We start from the raw sequence: 7161 nt of genomic DNA on the forward strand, positions 1-7161 counted from the left end.
CTTCCTTCCTTCCTTCCTTCCTTGTTTTGTTGAGACAGGGTTTCTCTGTGTCCTAGAACTCAGTATGTAGACCAGGCTGTCCTCGAACTCAAAGATCGGCTCACCTCTGCCTCCCATGTGCTGGGACCGACTGGGGCATACCTTATTTTTAATGAGAAGGAACATGATAGGGTGTGTTACACGTCACTAAATATGGACTCCCTTGCTCTTCTTAATATAAATTCTCCTTATCAGCCACAGCAAACTCAAAGGAGAATCAGCACGTGTTTTGTCCGTGTATTCCAGTCCCCTCCCCCATACACATTTTAGCTTGAATTTTCTGGTTTGGGTAGAGCAGTCACACTGCCAACTGGGAACTGGGATGTGTCTTCCTGTATATACGAATGGTCCCGCTAAAGATGTAGAAGCCTCCTCTCTGCTGGTGAGAAGTGGAGACCAAGCATGTGCACTCTCAGCCTCCTCCATGCACACCTGAATCACCCACTCCCACTACTGTTTCCTGGTTTGTGCCTTTTTGTGTCTGCACATTAACAATATTAACAACAGGTGTCACTTCCCCTGCTTGTCCTAACACCGACAAGCCTTTTGATCAATTTCTGTGAAATCAACTTCAGAGATAAAACTTCAGAAAGGAAAGGATTTGCAAAGACTGTGCACAAATCATTTTACTCTCCGCTCCCGGATTCTGTCTCTGCATTCGGCGTGTTCATGAGTGTGTGTGAGATCATGTGTGTCTGTTTCAAGGAGCCATGTCACTGTCACCAGGCATGAAGAATGAGAACAGAGAGGGCTGGGAGCTGGCTACAGGGGTGGTGTGAGGCATACATAAGTCATGGAAACCATGCTAGGAACCCAGATGAAAGTATCAACTTTCAACTTTCTTTCTGAGGCAGAGGAGTAAAAGAGAGTGGACGTTGTCTACAGAAGTGCCACCATCCTTCAGACCTTAAGAGGACATCTGATCAAAATGTCACCTTTCCTCTTGGAGAGCTGAGCCAGCTGATACAGCCTTGTTAAGAGCAACACATTTAATTCTTCGACAGAACACCTAGTGGGAATGAATAAAACAAGGCCCTTGCTTTCCCTGCATGCTCCAAGTGCCCCAGGAAGTCAAGTTTCTCTTGAAGATTGCTTGGTCCACGTGACCCAGATGGTATCTATTGGCCAGCCTTTGACCAACTGAAGAAGGGACTGTTTTTCTTTAGGGAAATGCTAGGTTCCTCTCCTTATCTCCCCAGATCTAGAAATAAGGATGGCACACTTTAAAAAACAAAAAAACCTCCTTAACTTGATAGCTGTCTATTCATAGAAAAATGCTGACTGCCAGCACCGGTGGAGGTAACCCCACTTGGAGAGTAGGCCTTAGAAATGACTAAGCTGAGAGGCAAGCCACAAGGGAGGGCTTTATCCCATGGTGTCCTTGTAAGAAGATTAGAATATAAACAAGACCAAAGCTTGATCACACAAAAAACACAGTGAAAAGGCTCAAGAGAGTCTGCAATCCAAGCACAGAGGCCTCCCTGGAAACCTTGCCAACTCCTTGATCCTGGACTTCCCAGTCTACAGAGCTGTGAAAAGATCCTTCTGGTTCTTAAAGCCAGTGGTGTTTTGTTATGGCAGACAGCCTAGCCAACTAACCTAACACCTGTTGGTTATCTGCTAGTTAGAGAGTATATAAAGTTATTTTCTTCTTTATTTTCAGTAAGAAGATTTATGCTTTTACTAACACACAAGTCCCCTTTTTTCTTGACTTTTTTTTGTAAATGCTAAATAGTTCTTAATTCCTTTTGGCTAGATTCACAAGGAATACCAAGATTCCTACTCTTCAGGCTTTTGTTTCATACACACGTTTGTGTGTGTGTGTGTGTGTGTGTGTGTGTGTACAGTATATGTGTTTGTGTGTTCACACGTAGTGGATGCACACTTATATGTGAGTTTATGTGTAAATGTGTATGTATGTGTACCTGTGCTTGATAGCATGGCCAGGCCCAATACTGATGTTGGGCAGCTTTCTTGATGACTCTACAACTTATAAGGAGGTAGGGTCTCTGGTTGAGCCCAGAGTTCACTGTTTAAGCTAGTCTGGCTAGCCAGCTTACTCCAGGGATTCCCTGTCTTCCCTAGCTCTGGGATTACAGGTAGGTAACACCCACCTGGCTTTTACTTGGGTTCTTGGGATCAGAACCCTGGTCCTCACTCTTACACAGCAACCACTGAGGCATTGCTCCAGCCCTTCCCTTTAGTCTTGGTAGAGACTTTTTGTTTGTTTGTTTCTTTCAAGTTCCTTAGGAGAACGGTAGACATTGCTACTTATCATTTTGCAACTGAGGAAATAAAACTAAATGATTTATTCAGTGTACAAGCTGAGCTTGTCCACACTCCACTTAAATCCTGAGCTGCCTTTTCCACACGTGGTCCTTGGCCTTCTGTCTCTACACCGCAGCATGGTCATGTCAAGGGTGTTTCTTATTATCAACATCTACTTCCCTTTCTAGAAATGTTTATCTCACTTTTCCTTGGAGTTTGGTTGGGTTGTTTGTCTTGTTTCTCTTGAATTTTGGTATTGTCTTGTGGGTTTCCTAGGAAAAGAAGCCCTGTATGGTTCTTCACTGTTCCTACTTCATGACAACTCCCCAAGAGGAAATTATATCTACTAACCTCTTTCCTCGGAAGGTGGGAGCTAGGCATCTGCATACCTCTTAGCCTGAAGCTGTGGATTCCAAACTTCACAGTACGCTAAATACTCAGGGAATGCAAAAAGAGGGCTTGAGCACCTTTAGAGATTAGTTATACTGTGGTTTTAGAGCCTTGGGAATGTAGTCATAGGTCATTGTGGTCCTTCTGCTCTAGTGGAATAAAATCCTCAGGATCCCTAAGCCCAGCAGATTCAGGCTGAGACTAAAGTAGAGGAAAATCAAATGGGCTGCATTAAGCAACATCCACTGGATGCCCCGTTGGACTTAAATAGACAAGGGCTGCCTTTGTGGACCACTCTACCAGTTGGATCAACAGAGTGGTATTCCCCAGTGAATAGTGCTCAGGGGCATCTGGGGGCCAATTTTGTTCACCTGATGCTATCATTGATATCCCATATGGCTTAAAACACAGCATGTTCAAAGCATGGGGACCAAGATACTTCCTTATATAGAGGAATAAACAAGTTAGTGAATTAATTCCAAAGCATGCTGAGACCATGGATGCCAGGATAGAGGTTCTCACATATGTTTTATTGTCTGACACATGAAAGGACATGAATGACCTGGTTTGATCTTTTTTTGGGAAGCAGGGGTTGGCTGGTGTTTTGTTTTGTTTGTTTGTTTGTTTTAAAAAGTCTGTGGTCACTACTGTCATAAAATGACACCAATGATGACAGCGGGTACTTACAGTTTAAGTTGCTACAATTTCTTTATCTATGTTGCTTTATCCTAGTACACTTATTTTAATACACCTACTATGCTATTATTCTAATGCACCTATTTTATACTTCCTATTTCCAATACAATTGCAAATTGTATTGAATGATAGCAACTTCAAATTACTATCATCCAATTTCATAAATGAGCAAACCAAGTCTTAGGCCAAGAAGCCCACCTAATGTACACTCATTAAACTGGTGTCGGAACTGAAATAGGAATACAGCGTAACCTGACTTCAGAACCTATTATTTTAACTGAAGCACTTGTATTACTATACCAATTGGATTTTCAAAATCTGTTCTATGCTACATGTTCTGATCTCATGTTCTATAAAGTATAGAAATACCCTGTAGGGGACAAAACTTGGCATCTACAAGGTACTTCCCAGAATGCCCCTTGTACAGAAAGTAACAAAGAAGTATTCTATAAAACTGTAAGCCCGAGTTCTTGGCATAGAAAATATAGGCACCCAAACCCAAGCATATCATCAAATTGTAAGAAATTAGCATGCAAAGCAATGTGATCAAAGCTAAGTGGTTCAGAGCCCCGTGGTCTGCAGTGTCTGGAGGCCATCTTTAAGAACTTGGGAGGGTGCTCTCTTCAATAGCTGAACAAGATGCTCAAAGGAAAGAAGGCCAAGGGAAAGAAAGTGGCCCCAGCCCTCGATGTTGTGAAAAAACTGGAGGCCAAAAAGGTGGTTAATCTTTTGTTTGAGAAAAGGCCCAGGAACTTTGGTATTAGGCAGGACGTTCAACCCAAAAGAGAGCTCACGTGCTTGTCAAATGGTTCCACTACATTAGGTTGTGGCTGCAAAGGCCCATTCTCTGTAAGTGGCGCAAAGTACCTCCTGACATTCCAGTTCACCCAGGCCCTGGACAGGCAAACAGCTGATGCTTAAGCTTGCCCACAAGTGCAGGCCAGAGACAAAGCAAGAGAAGAAGCTAAGGCTACTGGCCCATGCTGAGGGGAAAGCTGCTGGCAAAGGGGATGTCCCAACTAAGACACTGCCTATTCTCCAAGCAAGAGTCAATACAGTCACCACCTTGGTGGGGAACAAGAAGGCTCAGCTGGTGGTGATTACCCATGATGACCCTATTGAACTGGTGGTTTCCTGCCTGCCCTGTGCAGAAAGATGGGGGTGCCCTACTGCATCATCAAGGGAAAGGCCAGGCTGGGTCACCTGGTCCACAGGAAGACAAGCACCACTGTTGCCTTCACACAGGTTAACTCGGAAGACAAGGGTGCTCTGGCTAAGCTGGTGGAAACTATTAGGACCAATTATAATGACAGATATGACGAGATCCGCCGCCATTGGGGAGGCAACGTCCTGGGTCCTAAGCCAATGTGATCGCATTGCCAAGCTGGAAAAGGCAAAGGCTAAAGAAATCATCACTAAACTGGGTTAAATGTACTGCTAAGCTTTCTGTACATAAATATAATTACACTAAGTATAAATAAATAAAAATTCAAAAAAGAATCTTAGTCTTCTGTATATAATCACAGTGTAGAAATAAGGGTCTCTAGCACATTTCAGCTGATAGAAATCCAGACAAAAGAAACTCAATTATTTAAGCAAGGTTTTCTCCAGGGACTACTGTAGCCTTTACAAGGTGGCACCTGAAGTGCTCTCATATTTATCATAAATATTTGTAATATTATAGCACCTGTATTTCAAGTGTAGATTTTAATTTAAAACTTCAGGATATCTTTTGGCTTTGTTGGATATCAGAATAAATATAGTATCAGGCACCCAAGAAAGCCAAAATGACAGAAATTCTTGACAAGGCTTTTGGATTTTCAAATGTGGTATGTGGTCCTTGAGACTTAAAAGTCACCGATAAGACATTTCTATCTGAATAGTGTAATACCCTGTCACATAATAATGGTTCCATTGTAAAGAGATGCTTAACTCAACACATTTACCTCACACGATTTGCCCAAATCTGGGAGTAAGGTGGGAAAAGAAAAGATACAGCAGAAACTTGAGTATCTCTTCATAGCCAGTATTCTTACGGACATTTTCCCTTCTGTTTTTAGCATCACTGTGCTGTGTTTAGTGCACCTCAGGTGGCCAGAGAAAAATAACAATTAGAAACCAACTCTTGCAAGGCATGTCTAGTCTATGTATCTGTGTCTTTAGAAGGCTGTGTCCAGCACGGTCCACTATGGTCTTTACCCAGAGTGAGTCAGTGAACAGATTCGGTGTTGATTCGATTCTCCTTGCAGCAAGCCTTACAATGCTATGCCTGGGTGCTCCATCGCACCAAAACCAATCCTTGTTTCTACCCTTTCCATTTTGAAGTTATCTTTCATTTGTAACTACAACTTTCCCCAAGTCCACCTCCCCCGAAGAACAGCTTCTGATTTCAGGTTTTTGTCTTTCCTGTGTCTTTAAGTCAGAAACTTCCCAAGGCTCCTAAGAGCTGGCTACAGCAGGCACCCGGGGCTCCCGGTGCCTCCACTGCAGTGAAGTCTGAGAAAGGATATCCTGATCTACAAATCATCACCAGATCTACACCAGTCCTCAAGGATAGATTACGTGACAAATCAGGGACATCCTAGGAACCGGGCTAGAGGATTTTAAGAGCAAATCAATTGATGCTGGTAGCTCCCCAAAAGAAAAACTCCTCTAAATCATGCAAAGTGTAAAGCGAATACAAAAGGCGTCTAAGAAACCCACAAGAAGCACCAAAATGATTTCAGATTCTTGCGCCTACCTTAAAGACAGCCTAGACCTCTGGACTAACACACACACATCCACACCGGGTCCGCTCTCTAGCTCTTCAACAGCTGTGCGTTCACAGAGTGAGCCACAGTCTCCCCTGGGGCTGAGCTCTGCAAACACAGACGCTACACACACAGCCTTGCGGTGCCAGGCAGCCCCTTCCTTCCCCTTCCCAGCGTTGCCAGAGCCTGGCCGCTGACCAGCTCCCTCGTTGAGAAGTTGGGGGACAATCCAACTCACCCCACAGAAGGTGGCCGTGCATCTCGACAACAGGGGTACACTGAATCCCCCTTTCAAAGCTCAGATACCACCCACTCCCGAACCCCAGCCTCATTAGAATCTCAGAGCAGCAGGCAGACAGATCCACTCCCGACTCCCGCGTGGAACCACCCAGACCCTGCAGGGCGGTAGTACCTACCCACCCCGTCTCCCCCCACCCCCCACCACGAGGCTAGACGCTGTCACCTCTTACCTTCACAGAGCCCTAGGTCTCCAAGGAGTCCAGCTTTTCACTCGAATTGGGAGGCCACCGGTTTGGGAAGCAAGGGACATTTCGAAGTGAAACAGAAAGTAGCCTGGGGATCCAACCCAGACCCTGGACCTGCGCTTGACTGCCACTAAGCTCCGTGCGTCTTGCCGCCCCGCAGCAGCTCCGCTGGCTCAGCTTGGGAGGATCCCAAGGACTCAACCATAGAGAAGTCTGGAACTCTCAGTCATCGCCTGAGCGTCTGCTTTTTTTTTTCTTTTTTTAAATATTTGTTGAGCTTTTTAATATGCAGTTTGTCTCCTTTTAAAGGGAATTAGCAGTTCCGTCACTCGACTCTCCTGGCTGCATTGTACAATTAATTGAAAAGGATCCAGCAGCAACACTCTGCCACCTTAAGTCCCCAGCCCAAACCCCACGCAGAATCTCTATCCTCAGGGACACTCAAAACACCAGACTATGACAGTTAACCTTTCCAGAATTTTCGTTTGGGGACTGTCTTTCGGCATGGGTACAGAACCTCTTAAAGGCCGGTG

The 7161-nt window shown here is 44.6% G+C and overlaps 1 protein-coding gene across 1 annotated transcript in view; it reads right to left on the bottom strand.

Annotated features, from left to right (window-relative positions):
• Phactr1 (phosphatase and actin regulator 1) overlaps nt 1-6844 on the bottom strand; it is a 278883-nt gene extending 272039 nt beyond the window's left edge. Inside the window, exon 1 of the mRNA XM_028763224.1 lies at nt 6614-6844. The gene's annotated coding sequence lies outside the window, so the exon portion shown is untranslated. The remainder of the gene's footprint in view (nt 1-6613) is intronic.
• Nucleotides 6845-7161: the final 317 nt, after the last annotated feature.

This window comes from Grammomys surdaster, unplaced genomic scaffold (assembly GCF_004785775.1).
Source record: "Grammomys surdaster isolate TR1022 unplaced genomic scaffold, NIH_TR_1.0 137, whole genome shotgun sequence".
Taxonomy (NCBI): Eukaryota; Metazoa; Chordata; class Mammalia; order Rodentia; family Muridae; genus Grammomys; species Grammomys surdaster.